Genomic DNA, 19,583 nt, shown 5'->3' with positions numbered 1-19,583 from the left:
TGTTCTTATTTCTCATTATCCTACTCTGGTGTTAATTTGAAATAAATTAATTTCCCTGAGTAGAGTCTGTTTTGCCTGTGATGGTAATTGCTGAGTGATATCTCTGTCATTTTCTTGACCCATGGGCTATTAGTCATATTTTCTCTCCCCTGTCCAGCTGAGGAGGGGAGTGATAGAGCGGCTTGGTGGGCACCTGGTATCCAGCCAAGGTCAACCCACCACACGCCTTGATGGACATGACTGGAAAATGAGTAACAACAGGTGAGGAGAAAGCTGAGGTACTCAACAACATTTTTGCCTCAGTCTTCACTAGCAATTCCTCTTCCCACACCTCTCAAGTGGATGGACCTCAAGGCAGGGACTGGGGGAACAAGGTCCCTCCCACTGTAAGAGAAGATCACGTTTGAGACCACCTGAGAAACCTGAACATACATAAGTCTATGGGACCTGACGAGATGCATCCCAGAGTCCTGAGGGAACTGGCTAATGTAGATGCCAAGCCACTCTCCATGATATTTGAAAAAGTCATGGCAGTCAAGTGAAGACCCCAGCAACTAGAAAAAGGGAGACATTGCACCCATTTTTAAAAGGCGTAGAAAGGAGGACCCTGGGAACTACTGAGCTGTCGGCCTCTCCTCTGTGCCTGGGAAGATCATGGAACAGATCCTCCTAAAATCTATGCTAAGGCACATGGAGGACAGGGAGGTGATTTGAGACAGCCAGCATGACTTCACCAAGGACAAATATTGCCTGACCAACCTAGTGGCCTTCTACGATGGAGTGACTACATCAGTGGACAAGGGAAGAGCTATGGATGTCACCTCTCTGGACTCCTGTAAGGCCTTTGACATGGTCCCCCACAACATCCTTCTCTCTAAATTGGAGCGATATGTATTTGATGGATGGACTATTTGGTGGATGACAAATTAGTTGGATAGTCGCATCCAGAGGGTAGTGGTCAAAAGCTCAATGTCTAGATGGAGATCAGTAACAAATGGTGTCCCTCAGGGGTCTGTATTTGGACCAGTACTGTTTAATGTCTTCATCAGTGACATCGTGGGATCGAGTGCACCCTCAGCAAATTTGCAGATGACACCAAGCTGAATGGTGCAGTTGACATGCCTGAGAGACAGGATGCCATTCAAAGGGACCTGGACAAGCTCAAGGAGTGGGCCCACGTGAACCTCATGAGCTTCGACAAGGCCAAGTGCAAGGTCCTGCACCTGGGTTGGGGCAACCCCCAGTATCAATATAAGCTGGGGAACAAAGGGATTGAGAGCAACCCTGCAGAGAAGGACTTGGGGGTATTGGTGTATGAAAGATGGACATGAGCCAGCAAGGTGTACTCACAGCCCTGAAAGCCAGCCATATCCTGGGGTGTAGAAAAAGAAATGTGGCCTGAAGGTCGAGGGACATGATTCTCTCCCTCTGTTGCACTCTTGTGAGACCCCATCTGGAGCACTGCATTCACCTCTGGGGACCTTAACTGTGGTTTAACCCCGGCTGGCAACCAAGCACTGAAGAGGGTCCCCCGTGGAGAGTCGGCCAAGTCACTACAATCACACCAATATGGCTACATGCTGTGCTCCCTTTATTAAACGAACAGGTCATAGTTATAACTTCAACCAACCACTCACATGACTCTACACACAGGTGATTGGATAAAAGTTTCTGGTCACATGGGCGTCCGTGTCGCTGATTGGTGAGCATGCTGCAGGCGCCTGATCAGAGTGTGCTTATCAGAGTGTGTTGATTTCATGGTTCCCAGGAATTGCTCTGCACCTGGCTTCTTGTTTGGGCATAGCTTGTTTTCTTTCTCACCCTGCTTGTTTCAAGGACAATTTAAAGTTGCTCTGCAGCTTCAACTAACAGGCCTGGGTTGTCCAACCCGGACAATGGTAACATATGTCCTCGGTCCTTTAAAAATTCCTCTACAAAGCACCACGCAGCTGCTTGCTCATTCCCCCTTCACCCAGAGGAATGGAGAGGAGAATCAGAAAGGAATGTAAAACTCCAGGGTTGAGATAAAAACAATTTAATAGGTAAAACAAAAGCTGTACATGCAAGCAAAGCAAAGCAAAGCAAGGAATTCATTCACTACTTCCCATTGGCAGGCAGGTGTTCAGCCATCTCCAGGAAAGCAGGGCTCCATCATGTGTAATGGCTATTCGGAAAGACAAACACCATAATGCCAAATGTCCCCCATTTCCTTCTGTGGCAACTGAGGCACGGACTTTGCAAGGATGTTGAAGCAAAGACCTTTATTGTTAGTTACAGCTTTTATAAGTTTATACTCTGTACATGTGCTGCTAAAAGCCTTATTATTGGTCAAACTCTACTTTCCACATGCCCAGCCGCTGTTCACTATAGGCTACTCTCTGCTGTTCACAATGTCTCCTTATCTTCTAGAGGTCAGATCATATTCCTCCTTTGTTTCTGTTCCCTCTGGGTTTCTTCTCACATTCCCTCAAAGTTATTTACTTCTTTGCTGCAGGATAATAGCTGTGCATCATCAATGTCAAACCCACTGTCTCTGTACTCTATAATTCCCCCTTTTTGTTTTTCAATTACAAAATTCTGTTTTAACGTGTTATGAACTGTTTGTTCTTTTTTTTTTCATCACTTAATTACCAATTTTAGCCTTATTTTATGTGTATATTTGTACATTTCAATCAGGTGAAAATACGAACATTTATTTCTAATACAAATTTGCAGAATGCATTCTATCCATAAGACACTTTATGGAGAGATATTATGCTGCATTGTGTGTGATCTATTAGAAGTGAAAAAATGGTGTTCCTGAAAGAAAACACTTCTTTAGATCATTACTTTAGAACTGGTTTTGTGTCGCGACGGAGGGAAGACACAGTCACTCAATATGAGTGATCAGCAGACTTCGTTTATTGTCTGCTTTATTAGTTCTAAGCTGTATACATTCAATAGTTACATACAGATTTACACACTTAAGCCATAATGGCTTGTAGGTGATACACACAAGAAGAGTACATTGCTTATCTGTCTGAATGTCTATGCTAAATTTGACAACTATGCCACAAGCCAAGCCTACATGGGTGCTGTGTGTTATGCACGTTCCTTAACAAACAGAAGTATAATAGACAAATTCCCAAGATCTAGTCCCCAACCTAATTATATTATTTTGTAGCCAATTAAGGAAAATAACACAAATGTGCATATCTACATGTGCACACACCTTTTAGTTCAGAACCAATCTGTGATAAAAGGCCTTAGCCTTATGGCATCATCGAATCTTAACGAGTACAGTAAATAAAAATGCAGTCTTACTGTAAGTGCGATTTATGCTGACATTCCCTCAAATGCTACACGTGAGTATTTCTCACTCAACTGCCTCAAGTTAAAATAGTAGTATTTGTTAATATGTATTAAAAAATCATTAATTCTCTACAATTGCAGTTGACTTCCATAACACTATGTAAGCAAAAGAGGCTTAAGATGGGTTTTCTGAATACTAACAATTTATTTTAGACTGTCTAAACTCAGGTCTTGAAAGATTTCACTCTGCCAGACATAGAAACACTGTTGCACTCCAGTTGTGATATCCCTTTTCCCAAGTTGTCACATGCACATCTCGCTCAAGCAACATTATTGTTAAAGTTTCTCTCTGCTACATAAAAGCATATTGCACTTGTAGATATAAAAGACAGCACCCTTACTTAGATTATTACCTTATTCCCTCATAACTCTTAGTATACCTTGTATCTCTGATTTCATCACTTCAAAAATTCACCAGAAGCAGATAAAACCACAGCCTCAGACTAAACTACACCTTAACTGCTGATTCAAATAAAGGCATTCTCTTCAGATATGCCTAATGCTTACAAAAAATTTTGGCTGGTTTTGATCAAAAAAACTTATTACAATAATGATCAAAAATAATAATCCCGTTTGCAAAATGCCTTTAAGCCAGCCTCCTAGTCCCAACCAATTTCCACATTCAGAATACAGCATAAATATAGAATGCAGAATAAATTATCTCCATCAAGGCAAAAAGGCTTCTCTTTAAGCACAGAGATGTTTGCTAGTTCAAGGCAGAAACCCATTTCTTGTAGGGGACATCTGAAGCACTTTTTTTGGTGGGTTTGTAATCAATTCCGTATTTTCCCTTGAGAAGCTTAAGCTGTTCCTCTTGTTTCAGGAGTGTTTCCAACTCTGAGTTGTCGAATAGGTCCGTATTTCCCAAAAATATCACACATTTCCTCCGCTGTGATTTTATACGGCAGGTTCCGAATATAAAGGATCCGATTGACCTCTGGGGGCAGCCGGATGTTAGCTCGCTTGGCCGCTTGCATCGCCATGGCGCCGATCGGAGGGGGGGTGTGTGGGTGCCGCCTTGGAGAGAAACCGCGGCCGGGAAGGGGCCTGCCGGACTGCGCGCCGCCGCTTGCCGCTGCCGCGGGGGTCCCGGACGCTATCCCATACGCTAATAACCCGAGTAATTCCTTTTTACAATCTATGTCCCGAACGCTCCGCTTTTCTAAAAAGCATTTGAGCGAATCGTACGTCGCTTGTCTCTCCATACCGTCGTCAGCGCTGTTGCAGCCTTTGCGAGACTTCGGCGACGCGTGGCCGGCGGGACCCTCTGTAGGTGCTCCCGGGCGCGGGGACTGTGCCCTTCCGCCTCCTGCGCTGCTTTCAGGACCGGTACCCGAATCTCCGTCGATCCGTGGCTCGCAGGTTCAGCCCTCTCTAGGGTCCCTGTTCGGGCGCCATTTGTCGCGACGGAAGGAAGACACAGTCGCTCAATATGAGTGATCAGCAGACTTCGTTTATTGTCCCTTACAGTCACCTTTTATGCCTTCTTATAATTAGCTCATACATATTACAAAAGTTAAGCTCATTATTGGTTAGTTGCCTAAATACCAAGCCCGCCCCTAGTTTCTCTTCTGTAGTCATCTGTTCCCACCTGCAACATTCTTTTCCCACCAAAATCTTCCTGTTATTTTGTAACTTTTGCTTTACTTCAGATAAGCTGAGAGCAATGTGCATTTTTGTCCAGCCAGCTGGACTATGTCTATGTGAACTTTTTCAGCTAGCCAGTTATCCACAGTTTTGCACCTGCTATATTGCAAGAATACCCTAAGCAGTAATGTATCTTTGTGGACTGTGAGATATCTGTGTGATTACATTTAAACTTAACATGCGAACTGATTTCAAGTATAACTCTAGGCACAAGTGTGGGAAACGGCATGCTGTTGGGACACAGTCTTTCTCACTTACAAGGTATCAAAAGGTATGTTACTTGGGTTAAAGTCTAACTTCTATGACAACTTCATTTTCACCAAAGGATTTGCAGTTAAGTTCACAAACTAATGCAGCTCAGTTTTGTAGCAACGTATGTCGAACAGAATTGACATCTGTTAATAAGCCAGAAAAAGCAGTATTTGTAGTATTACTTTCTTTAGCAAGCTAGCAGCCTAATTTATTAAGCAAGTTAAGAGCGTGTACTATTCCTACAGAAGAGATTAAGAGAAGCAAAAATGTGTTGCGCTGCATTCCAGAACTCAGCCTGAGAGTTAAAGGCTGCTGTGAGGTCTGCATTATAAATATTTGACACATGGTGGGCTTGCAATTGTGAAAGGGCTGCAATGCTCACTTGCAGTCTTCATTGGCATTATCATAACTAGTTGTTTTAAAAGCAACCCTCCAGTTTTCTCATGCTTGACTTGTTGTTGCAAAATATTCTGAAGCCAATCAATAAAGTTACTATATGACTATCTAGGACCCTGCAAGACTGTGTCGAACAACTCACTAGAGGTTTGCCCAGACTCCTGTATCCGGACTGCCTTAATAGCCATCTCCTTCATTTGCAAATAGGCATCCCTGGGATACCTTGCCTGAGTCACGGAATTGGCATAATTATTTTCCCCAGACAACTGCTCATAGTTAACAGCAATTCCCCGATTAAGGTTTTCAATCAAGGCCACTACACATAGCCACAAAAATCAGATAACCACATCATATACTGCATCGGAGTTAGTACCATACAAAGCAATGACCTCCAATCACGTGGTACAAGTGTATAAGACTCTGCCATGGCTTCAAGAAGGGACATAGCAAATGTACTATGAATCCCCCCTTCCTGCACTGCTTTTCTTAACTCCTTAACAGCCTCATATTGCACAGGCTGCCACTCTGGAGGTTGATTTGACCAATAAAATACTGGACATGCCATAGCAACTCCCAAATCTACTCGCTTAAGCACTTCCTGCTTGCATTCCTGCCATCAGTCCCCTGGACCCCCTTTCACCCTCCCTGAAAATACAATCAACGCATCAGGGTGGGGTGGGGGGGGGGTGGGGGGTGGGGAATGAAAAAAGTCCAATTCCTTTTCTGGATCTACAGGGCCTGGGTCAAAAGGTTTATCAGTATCAATGGAATCATTGTCTGATTTGTCCTGTTTCTGCAATTGGTCCTGTGCTGTGAGGGTCACTGCAACTGGCAACAGGAGCTTTGGGGGCAGAGGAGGTGCAGATGGAGTCGCCATCATTGACGGTGTGTTGAGAAGAATCACACTGTTGGTGGAATTTACAGCCTCCTCTAGTTCAGTGCTTACACTGTTGGTGGAATTTACAGCTTCCTCTGGTTTAGTACCGTTAGTAGAATTAGTCGACACTTGGTGAAGAGTAGTCAGAATTTGCCACCAAGGTGCTAAATGCATTCCTGCCACAGAGTCCCCATCCGTAGCAGCATCATATGATTGTCTGCTGACCACTTGCCAGGCAGGAATTTGCAAAGTGCCATCAGGTGGAAAGTCCAGCACTTTGTCACAGATCCATTCTAACAGAGTCACTGGCTGCGGACCTGTCACAGCTCATTGCTGAGCTGCAAGCAGCCGTCGCAATACGTCCAGGCTGCACTGTTGATCTCAGGATAACTTCCCTCTTATTGTTCCTGACTGTTCATCTTTTTTGTAGGTGATGGGTGCACAAAGTTTCCGCGGATCCTGGTTCAGTCAGGCTCCGCCACCAGTTTGGGGCTCCGTGAGCCTCCTACTTAAGCCCCACATTGTTAAGGAGGAGGTGGCTATGGAATCTCCTTTTGAGACTGTGTCAAATAGCATCTTTCCAGCTTCTTCCCAAAGCTGAGTGCGAAATGCTGTTGTGGCATCCGCAGCATGTCCCTGCTTGCGCAGCCAGGCAAGCAAAAGTTTCACAGCTCCTTCGTCATACTTCACCCCTCTCCTCTCCAGTATTTTCATTATCATACTGCATATTGATTTTTCTTCGTGTGACATATGCAAACCCATAATGTCCCCAGCTGCTCACCTGTAAAGGTGATGAGGTCTGGACCGAACAGCTCTCTACCGCTGTTTTCTTGAGTTCAGCTGGGCGTCACCACCGACTGCTCTATGGCCCACGGCTTATTGACCATCACATCGGGGTCACCATTTGTGGTGACTGAGGCACGGACTTTGCAGGGATGTTGAAGCAAAGACCTTTATTGTTAGTTACAGCTTTTATAAGTTTATACTCTGTACATGTGCTGCTAAAAGCCTTATTATTGGTCAAACTCTACTTTCCACATGCCCAGCCGCTGTTCACTATAGGCTACTCTCTGCTGTTCATGATGTCTCCTTATCTTCTAGAGGTGAGATTATATTCCTCCTTTGTTTCCGTTCCCTCTGGGTTTCTTCTCACACTCCCTCAAAGTTATTTGCTTCTTTGCTGCAGGATAATAGCTGGACATCATTAAAGCAAGGTCACAGCTCCACATTATCAATGTCAAACGCACTGTCTCCATACTCTATTGATGCCAAAACGTCACAGAGTAACTGCTCAGAGACAAATTTTGTCTTTAAGCAGCAAAGGTATTTATTTCGTGCAACGTTGGGGGAGCTAGCCGATTCGCACCAGACAAACTAGCTCCAAAGTTTTCAGTGAAAAGTTAGGAATTGTATACAGTTTTTGTGAGAGGTTACAACATCTTTACATACATATTCATTTGATTTTGACACCCAATCATTCCATTCATAATAGGTGGTATCTAGGTGGAATAGACCTTTCAACTTTCTTTGTTCAACAATTTCCTGACTTATGGTCTCCTTATCTCCTTCAGGTGCCCACCTTATCTTTTCCAATTATTCAGAGTACATTCCTTTCTCAACACAAACAGAGCATCACCCAGAGCATTGTACCAAACTCATCCTGAATAATCTTTTAAGACCTTATTCTGTTTCATTATATCCTTCTTCCTCCCGTTTATATACTTAGCATGATGTCATATGGTATGGAATATCCCTTTGGCTAGTTCGGGTCAGCTGTCCTGGGTGTGTCCCCTCCCAGTTTCCTGTGCCACTCCAGCCTTTTCGCTAACAAGGCCTGAGAAACTGAAAAGTCCTTGACTTAGTACAAACATTATTGAACAACAACTAAAAACATCAGTGCATTATCAACATTGTTCTCTCACCAAATCCAAAGCACAGCACTGCCCCAGCTACTAAGAAGAAAATTAACTCTATCCCAGATGAAAGAAACCGACACCTCAGTACAAGAAAGTCATGGTCATATTGGAGCAGGTCCAAAGGAGGACCACAAAAATTATCAGAAAGATGGAATGCCTCTCCTATGAGGAAAGTGTGAGACAGTTGGGGATGTTTAGCCTGGAGAAGAGAAGGCTCCGGGGAGACCTTATTGTGGCCTTTCAATACTTGAAGTGGTCTTATAAAAAAGATGGGGACAGACTTATTAGTAGGGGCTGTAGCAATAGGACAAGGGGTAGTGGTTTTAAACTGAAAGAGAGTAGATTCAGACTAGATATAAGGAAGAAATTTTTTACAATGTGATTGGTGAGGCACTGGAACAGATTGCCTAGAGAGATGGTAGATGCCCCATCACTGGAAACATTCAAGGTCAGGTTGGATGGGGCTCTGAGCAACCTGATCTAATTGAAGATGTCTTTGCTCATTGCAAGTGGGTTGGAACTAGATGAACTTTAAAGGTCCCTTCCAACCCAAACCATTCTATGATTTATTGCTTTGAGGAAACTGAAGTAGAACTGATGGCTATTTTTTTAAAAAAGTGTATGAATCTTGCATGAAATTTTGGTGGTATATGTTACTTAAATTAATTAAACCAGTTGATTCAAGCAGTCTGTGTATGTTTTTTGTCACTTTTTCAGTAGGATGATGAGGTTGTGGAGGAATACAGTGAAAGTAACTTCTACAGATCTGATAAAGACATATAAAACACCTATACTGCCAAAAGCTGCTCTTATGAAATATAAAGACCTTGCCTCAAAGCCAAAATGCTGCTGTATGAAAAATTCCTTTCTTATTAAAATGTTGAGCTACTAAATATCTATGTTCCTAGAAAATTTGAAAGATCGAAAAGTAAAATATATCCCTCTTTAAAAGTGGTGATAATACTCTCTAGTGTCTGTTACAGGACAAGTATGGTGGTTCTTTCTTTTTTGAAATTAACTTAACTCCTGTCACGTTAAAAAGGGCGGTTTCCTGGAACCCTTTATATTGATCAGCCTGTCAGTTTCCCAAGAAAGATGAGACCCTTCTGTCTGACCAGCCTGTCTGCTACCTGCTTTTTGACAGCCCACTGTATCAGAGGGTGATTTGACTAACCTATTCAGGGACTTCCACTGACAGTGTCACTGAGTCAAATCCCTTATAACAACTACTCAAATCTCCAGAGATTTATACAAAATGTGTAGAGGGATTTTTAAAGGACCAAGGAAATATGTTACCATTGTCCGGGTTGGACAACCCAGGCCTGTTAGTTGAAGCTGCAGAGCAACTTTAAGTTGTCCTGGGAACAGGCAGTGTGAGAAAGAAAACAAGCTATGCACAAACAAGAAGCCAGGTGCAGAGCAAGTCCTGGGAACCACGAAATCAACACACTCTTGATATGGAGAAATAATGTGAAATGGGGATAATGGACATGGATTGTGATTGTATGTGTCTGCTTAAGGAATGTGGGTATGGTGACTAGTCATGGGTGCGGTAAACAACCACAGTTTTGAGGAGACGCCTGCCCCTCTTCCTCTAACAAAGGGGAGACGGGGAGACGCCTGCCCCTCTTCCTCTAACAAAGGGGAGACGCCTGCCCCTCTTCCTCTAACAAAGGGGCTATTTAAAAGAGAATAAGAAAAGATGAGAGACATTCAAATGCTATCTAGAGGGAGGGAGTGCTAAGTCTCCTTGCTGGAAAAGATTGGGTGGTCACAATCACCTGAAGAAGATCGGATGGTCACAAGAACATGAATCACCTACAAACCTGCAAGACCACCACATTCCAGGCAAAGGACTGATAAGCTAATTAACATACGAAGCGGGGTTTAGGTAACGAATATGTATAGGCGTTAATTGAATATTCATTTGTTCATTGTATAAATGTGAGATGGTTCGTCACTTCGGGTATGCACGCTTGTGGAGGAGCGATCCCCCGTGCATCTGCGCGCAATAAACATACCTACTTTATAACTTTCGAGTTATAGAGTCAAATTCCGCACGTCAGTTTGGCGAGCCAGGCAGGAGGATTTCTGCTCGGCTGAGGGACCAGCTGCGGAGCGGACGCTCCTAGGCGCGCCCCGGGAGATTTCCTCGGAGGAGCCTCCTCTTCTCAGCTGTTCACCCGGGAGCAGAAGAGAAACCCCTGGATCCGCGGATAAAACGGTATGTTTAGTAACGGGGCGGCTGGTGAGACGCACGGAGACGTCCGGCGCGCAGCGTAGTCCCCAGGAGGAAAGGTACCTTGGGAGGGGGTTTGCTGACCAAGGGGTGGCCGCTAGCGATCTTGAGGGCAGATCGAGCAAACCCGAGGTTACTGCCATTCCTAAAAGCCCGGAGGCCTCGTGACGGAAAGCGGGGGGCGGGACGGAATAAGGCGGAATCTCACAGGAACAAGAGGGACCTCACAGCAAAAGTAAAAGGGAAACTTTTGCGTAGGAAAAAGAGGAAGCTAAAAACTTCCTCTAGGTTGTCTTAAGAATTGGGGAATTCCTGGAATGTAACAACTGAAATAGCGCTCTGTGTCTTGTTTGTTCTATGTGTTGTCTTGTTACATGTTCAAAACTCGGAGTTATGAAATGTATGTTGAAAAATATTACTATTCTGGTAATTCGTTGCAAATAGCGGAAAACTTAACACTCTGCTTAAGACCAGGAAAAATTGGTTTTTGTTTGTTGTTTGTTTTTTGGCAGTTGTTCATTGAAATGCATACTTTGTGAACTGTTAGTGTTCCTAAAAGTTGTACATAAGTGCACGGTACCGTATAACATACTGCTTGTGTGACTGTGGGCTGCCCGGAGAGTGTGAATGGTGTGACTGAGATGCGCATTTTGATTTTCCGTGTATAGCTTAATTATTTTGACTGAGTGTGAGTGCAAGAGTGCTTGAGACACGCGTTTGAGTGCAAAACGAGTAAGGAGCTCTATCCGTGTTTCCGACCTTGGGTGGCTAAGGCGGCCGGAGAAAAACAAAGTAATTAAAATTGCAAAATGGGAAATGGAAGGAGTAAGCCCTGTGAAAAATCGCCCTTGGGTTGTATATTAAAACATTGGAGGGAACTCGTAGGACAGGGTGGTACCGAAAATAGAAGGAAATTGGTTAAATATTGTAATCAGTGGTGGCCTTTGTATAAATTGGAGAGCGATGCGAAATGGCCTCAGGAGGGAGGAACGTTAGATTATAACACTCTCCTGCAATTAATGTTGTGTCTGAGAAGAGAAGGAAAATGGGACGAAGTATCGTATGCAGACATGTTCTTCGCCCTCCAGGACAAACCTGAGTGGCAAAAGGACTGTGGATTAGTACCCCCTCGGGATCCTATGGTACTAGCACTAGAAAAGAGTGCGGGATTAACATCACCTGATCTTTGATTGTGGCTCTAGAAAAGGATAGGAAAAACTGAGACCTAAACTAGAAAGATGTTCTTGTTGAAATTTCTGTGTTTAAAAGCTCAGGTTGCGGTTCCTTCTGTGGAGCAACCAGAATGAAACACATTGTAAGATATAAAAACTTGTACTGATGTATGTAAAACCTGAGGCGTGTGTGTGTGTGGAGAATCAAAGACCTTGTGAAAGTGTTGGGGTGAGTTTGTACAAACCCCTGTACCCCCTCGAAGGTGCGACTGAATCATGCTGGGATGCATGGCAGGATGTTTTCTGTTTGCCTGCAACGGCATGATACGTAATAACAACAGACTTAAAGCAACAAGTAGCAGATTTGCATTCAGGGTAAGAAAGAGTTAAAACAGAAGTGCTGCTGCAGAGGCAGGCTTGTGTAACCTGCAGAGCAGGAAGAGCATCTCCTGCCCCGAACCCTTCTGCTGGTGAGGAGGAGGGGGTTGCTGTTGCTGACAATTGAGCAGAAGGACCTGACAATGTCACCCCAATTGCTGCAGCATTTGCAGTACAACAGGACCGGTAACGGCCCTTCTAGGGCAGGGAATGGGTATGAGGTGGAATTTTAGTGAATACAAAACCAACTTACTTGTTAAACTTCAGTAAAAAAAAAAAAAATAAAAATTGTTACAGTTGTGGGAGCTGCTGGCCACCAGGAAAACATCCTGAAACCTTTAAAGTACAAACTAAAAAAACAAATAAGAATGCCAAATTCACTAAAATCTTTGTTGGGATGAGATTTATTAGAACATCTAGACGTTTAAAGAAGGGGAAATGAAATTAAAAGTTAAATATGATCAAGTAATTGAAATATTGATATTATCTTTAATTCAGCAGAAAAGAGGAAAAGAGGACCTCCCTGAAGTAAGAGAAATTTTTAACCAGGTGTATCTGAAAATAAATTCCAGGAAAAGTGAAAAATGCTTTACCTGATACAGTAAAATGATAAGGGGGAGGCTTGCTCAGTTCAGATAAAAACAATATCCCTTGGTCAGCAAGGCTGTGGGGATATTGGCAGAAAAAGTGAAATAAAATACACTCTGTAGTAGTTCTACTAATGTAAATCTGTGTGTTTTGCCATGACAGTGACTTGTTATGGGATGTGCAGATGAAACTGCATTGACAATGAAGTACAAGGAATAAGGTTGGTCAGGTGCCTCCTACCATAGTCAAGGGCAAGACTGGGTTGGCCTCTGTGTTTGCCACCAAGAAGAATCTTGAGCTCCGCTGTTGGCTGCAACCCAGTAGGCGTTGAGCGGTGGGAACATATGCCATGCCAGACCTTGATGTGAGGAATGGCACCCTCTGTTATAAGAGGGTCATCCCGGAAGAAAGAACATAAGATGGCCCATTGAGGCACTGATTTGGAAATTGGAAACCGCCTGGCCGACCATGAGGCCAGACGAGTAACAGAGGAGGTAGGAAAGGAGGAATTATCCTTAATACCAGATGATAAAATCCAAACTGTAAGTACAGATCAAGAGCCAAACTATTCTAAAGAAAACTTAAAGGTAATTCAGGACATGAATTATAAAATAAAATTAAGTAAGTGGATTTATTTAAGGGATGGTCGTATAGTGGTACCATCCAATTTAATGTGGACCACAGCCCTATTATTAATAAGACGCATTGGGGAGCTGATACTTTATATAAAAGTCTAAATCAGAAATTGAAAGGGCGAAACTTGTATACTGTAATAAAACAGGTGACTCAGCAATGTGAAATGTGTTTACGCAATAATCCCAATACAGCAAATAAAATAAAACTAGGGAACATTAGCAGAGGGAATGTTCTAGGGCAACAATGGCAGATCGATTTCTCAGAACTTCCTAGAAAAGGGGGGTATCGATATTTATTGGTACTAACAGATACCTTTTCAGGTTGGCCAGAAGCCTTCCCGTGCAGAACTGCTTAAGCCCGGGAAGTGACCAAAATACTACTCCAAGAGATAATACCTAGGTTTGGAGTCCCAGCGGTAATGTCCTCGGATAGAGGACCACATTTTGTGTCCAGAATAGTGCAACAGATTAGCCACCATCTAGGAATAGATTGGCAATTACATACCTCATACCGACCACAATCGAGTGGCCAGGTGGAAAAGATGAATCATCTAATCAAACAACAGATTGTCAAGTTAGGCCAAGAAACAAATCTAACTTGGCCCCAGTCTTTGCCATTAGCTCTTACACGAATTCGAACTAGACCGAGAGCAAAAGAGGGGCTTAGCCCATTCAAAATTTTATATGGACGACCCTATGGGGTACAAAAGGGGATGTCTTCACAGATTGGTGAAGAAACAATGACTTCCTATATGGTGGCACTCAACAAACAATTAATAAGAATTGAGAAGCATGTGATGGGAACACGCAGTAGGGGTCTGGATGGACCTGTTCACGATATACAACCAGGAGACTATGTATACGTTAAGTGTTTTGCAGATAAAACCCTGGAACCACAGTGGACCGGACCTTTTCAAGTCCTACTCACCACCTACACTGCAATCAAGGTTGAGGGACAGAATTCTTGGATTCACCATACCCGGATTAAGAAAGCCCCTGCAACTTCTTGGAAAGTAACCCCAGATAAAAAAGAACTGAAACTCAAATTTACTCGGACAAATGGGAACAATGTGGGTGGCAAGTAAGTGAACCTGAGCAGTTGCGGATCCACCATATGGGAAGGGCACCACAACAAACAATATAGAACAAGAGTCGGGGACTGAGCCAGTGGCCAGGCTCGCCCAACTTGTTATTAGTAAGCCCCAACTCAAACAAAGATATTTTTGATCAAAACAGATTTTAACGTTTAGATTCTTAAAATGATCAATAGTGGGTTTAAACCATTTGTGTTTTTTTGTACCCTCTCTCTTGCCTACAACCAAGAGCCTGATAATTGGCCTTGGAATCATGCCCAGAAAAAACACACTGGAATAATGGGAAAGGTGGACTCAAAGACGAAACTAGCTATGGTGGTTTTTTCTGAAAATGAGGTGTACCAAAGGAATCAATGGGATCGGGAGGATGTACACAAAGTCGACCGATTATGGGGAAAATTAGGAGATAGGATAAAAGTAGGGTGTCAAACATATAATGAAAAGGATAACACCAAGATTTTGGGAGACACCCTGATTAATGTCAGAAAGGTAGATAAGGAATTTACCCTTCTAAATACAACCATGTGCTTTAATTCACGGGAATGTTGGCACAATTTTACCTTAACCGAGCCCATCTTTATAATATGCCTAGGAAAGGAATCCCCAGGAACAGCTCTGACTTATAAGATCAAAATAACAATCATACTAACCACTGTTCCTACCACCACCACAGTTACAACAACCCCATTAACGCTTGATCTTAAATTAACTAAACCAGATCCAAAGATTTATACAATTGGACCATATGTAATCAGAAATACAGGTCAGCAACAAATGTTGTTTAACCCAGAATGGTCTCTTAAAAGAATAGAGTTACAAATACAAGTCAATGTTTCTGATGTTAAGCCATCCTGTTCCCCCTTCTTACGAACCTCTTATGAGGGATGGACAACTTGGTTAAGAAAAAGGGGAAATATTTATCAAAACAGAATAGTGAGAGATGTAACTGGAATGTTGGGAACAGGACTCGGAGTATTAAATTCCATAGACTCAGAGGTGATAATGAATAAACTAGCCGCCACCACGGCCGATCTATCAAAACTACAACAACCACTAAAATCTTCATTATTGGCATTAGGGGCACACCAATGGTTGATATCGAAGGTACTCCCCAGGTGGGAACAAATAAACATGGAAGATCATCAACTCATCACTAAGGCATTAGGCAGTTTACAGGATGACGTCGCCCCGGCTCTAAGTTGCATCCAAGCCCAAATGTGGATGCAATCAATAGCTGCATCCATAATAAGAGAAGGAGAGGAAGGCATATTTCCTACAGAAATTCGAAAGATGGTTTGGGACAGTGCTACGGAGGTAGAAAGAAAACTCCAGTCATGGTGGAATATGGTGAACTTTACCTATGACCCCAACACACACACCATCACAGCTTTTGTGTTAACCATACGTAATGCAGTAATAATTACCATACACCCCATTGTAGCCCTTGGAATTAACCATAATGGGGTGCTCCTATACCCTTTTGAACATAGAACATGGGCCAGAAAGACAGGCGACAAGTGGCAAACAGTAGATTTGGAATCTTGTATTATGCGAGAGCAGCAGGGCTTCCTCTGTGAAAGCAATACTATAATGGCTCAGGATACTTGTTTAGATACAGATCAGAAAATATGTCATTTCGAGGCCCGACCAAATGCAAACTTGAAAGCAGTAATTATATATGCAGGGAAGGGATGTGCGTGTTTGAGAACTAAGTGTAACACAATAACCGTAGATGGGGAGGTAAAAGAGACTGCACAGTATTCAAATTATTGTATTTGTAATTTTACTACTATCACAGGATGCGATTTTAGTTACTTAGCCCCAGTAGTGTCTCATCAATTCTTAAAATCCAATTTTACCCTATCACAGATAATAATTCCTACCCCCATAGGACTATAATATAAGCAGTATAAAAGAACTATTAAAACATGCAGATTTCCAACATATACTGGAAGAAACCAAAGAAAAGGGACATGAAACTCTTCTTATGGTCCATCATGATGTAGAGGGGATCAAGAAAGTTTTAAAAAAGGTAGAACAGGATGGAAACCATAATTGGTGGGATACTCTCTTTGGCTGGTCACCCTCTGCAACAGGAATTCTTAACACTATGGTACACCCCATTGTGATCTTATTGATCAGTTTAGGAATTTCCTTAATACTAACCATTATGTTATATTTGTGGGTTTGGAGAATGTTTAAAAGAGTAACACTTATGTATGATGCTTTATATCATTCGGGAAGGCTGCTTAAGTAAAAGAATTTACTTAATTTAATAGAAAAGGGGGGATTGATATGGAGAAATAATGTGAAATGGGGATAATGGACATGGATTGTGATTGTATGTGTCTGCTTAAGGAATGTGGGTATGGTGACTAGTCATGGGTGCGGTAACAACCACAGTTTTGAGGAGACGCCTGCCCCTCTTCCTCTAACAAAGGGGAGACGCCTGCCCCTCTTCCTCTAACAAAGGGGCTATTTAAAAGAGAATAAGAAAAGATGAGAGACATTCAAATGCTATCTAGAGGGAGGGAGTGCTAAGTCTCCTTGCTGGAAAAGATTGGGTGGTCACAATCACCTGAAGAAGATCGGATGGTCACAAGAACATGAATCACCTACAAACCTGCAAGACCACCACATTCCAGGAAACGGACTGATAAGCTAATTAACATACGAAGCGGGGTTTAGGTAACGAATATGTATAGGCGTTAATTGAATATTCATTTGTTCATTGTATAAATGTGAGATGGTTCATCACTTCGGGTATGCACGCTTGTGGAGGAGCGATCCCCCGTGCATCTGCGCGCAATAAACATACCTACTTTATAACTTTCGAGTTATAGAGTCTAATTCCGCACGTCACTCTAATAAGCACACTCTGATCAGGTGCCTGCAGCATGCTCACCAATCAGCGACATGGACACCCATGTGGCCAGAAACCTTTATCCAATCACCTGTGTGTAAAGTCGGGTGAGCAGTCGGTTTAAGTTATAAATATGACCTGTTTGTTTAATAAAGTGAGCACGGCATGTAGCCATATTGGTGTGATTGTCATGACTTGGCCGACTCTCCACGGGGGACCCTCTTCGAAAATGAACTTCAGGTGAATATTTTTGTTATACAAAATACAAGTTTGTGACAGAATAAGGTTCAAAAATTGCCAGTGATAATACACTTGACTGTAAAACAACCTTAAATCAATACACCTAATAACAGCTAGCATGAGTTAGTCATAGAATAAATTTCTTACCCAGTAGGTGTCCCTATGGGGGAGAAGCCTGTCGACTGATCCCAGAAGTTACGTTGGAATCTTCCCTAACTTCTCCCCCAATTTGTTCACGTTTTATACTTCATAGTACATTGCATATTCATTTATCATGCACAGGATTGGTTACAAGTTTATTGCTTCTAATGCAAATTAGTACGCATCCTCAAATAGCACTACTGAAGTTTTTCACTAACTACGCATGCTCCTCAAGCAGGGTTTTGCCCTCTTTTGAGGAGGCTATTTGAGTCGGAGGTCACGATTTCCCACTACCACAATTACTTTTGTCCTATTTTCACCTTATCACTTTGGCCAGAACTTTCTCACTTGTAGGCTTCTTTCTGCATAATTTAGATAACCATGTTCTTTTCCCCATCTGTTCTTTGTTTCTCAAGGCTGACTCCCTTGATTAGAAGTTCTTTCATTCATCAATTTTGATGACTTGAGAGAGTGGGTCTGCTCGACCTGAATTTTGTGCACAGAAATGTTTAACATATAGTTAAACACTAAGAGTTTGGTAATTTGGGAGTGTAGATAATAATCCCCCCCCCCCCTTTGGGATTTATTTCAGTCCAAGACCAGTTAATTTCTGTCACATTTAGGTGGAGCTTGAGTGACTCTAATCATACATATTTTTGTTACTGATTGGTATTGTGTGCCCAATGAGCTGTAGTACCTTGGAGGCAGGTAACTGGGATGGAGGTGTGTGTTGGTATTGCAATGAGATCATCTCATCTGAGGAAAGCAATTTCACCACAATGATAGGCTCAGCAGCGGACATCATCTCAGCACTGTGTGGTACTGTCAAGTTCCCTCTCCTGCAGGGAGTACAACAGAGGCTAACCATGGTGTCTCCACTCCACTCCACCCTCCATTTCTTCTATCAGCATGTTCTAAAATGGCAGGGTGTGTCACTTAAGGAGCTGTGGTAAAGTAGATTTCGTGCATGTCATCCATCCTGAAAGTGATAACTGTATTTTACCCTAAAAAGCTTTCTGCAATATTATGTTTCTATTAGGTCCCAGTTTTCTCTAATTCCCCTCAAGTAATTTTCCCACAGCTACTAAGTAAAACACCTGAACTGAATGCAATACATGGTCCAAATATTAAGGACAAACAAAATATTAGAGAAAATATGAGAACATTTGAATCTAACTTCTATAGCATGTGATGACTATACTATAGCTAGATTTTAATGCTTAAGTTCTCAGCAGTCTAGGATGGCACAAACTGTCAGTTTTAGTGATGCAGACTCACAAAGAGAATCATAGCTGTTATTGATTTATTAAATTGTGCTTTCCTTTGCGTCTCACATTTTTAAATTAGACAATTATATGCCTAAATTCTTTGTCAATCCAAGCCAAATTCTTAGTGTTGGTGCCCTGTCAGGATTCCAGGACAGATAGGCATCATGAGTATAGTATGCTCTGTACTATTTCCAGGATATTTTAAGATGCAGGTACTTTTAGAAACAGAAAAGACCATGCTGATGGTGAATCACTGTGGCATTACTCACATAATTGAACTTTATTTCTAACCTCAGTTTGTCCTGTTAATGAAGAGTAGGCATCTTCAGAAAAGACTTCCAGTGACAGTGAATATTCATATCATTGCAAAAACAATTACTGCACCACAATTAAGTCACCACCCAACCTGTTCTTGATAAGCTTGATATGGAGAAATAATGTGAAATGGGGATAATGGACATGGATTGTGATTGTATGTGTCTGCTTAAGGAATGTGGGTATGGTGACTAGTCATGGGTGCGGTGAC

Source organism: Falco biarmicus, chromosome W (assembly GCF_023638135.1).
Source record: "Falco biarmicus isolate bFalBia1 chromosome W, bFalBia1.pri, whole genome shotgun sequence".
Lineage (NCBI taxonomy): Eukaryota > Metazoa > Chordata > Aves > Falconiformes > Falconidae > Falco > Falco biarmicus.
The sequence above is the reverse complement of the archived record's forward strand: the minus strand, read 5'-3'. Positions refer to the sequence as shown.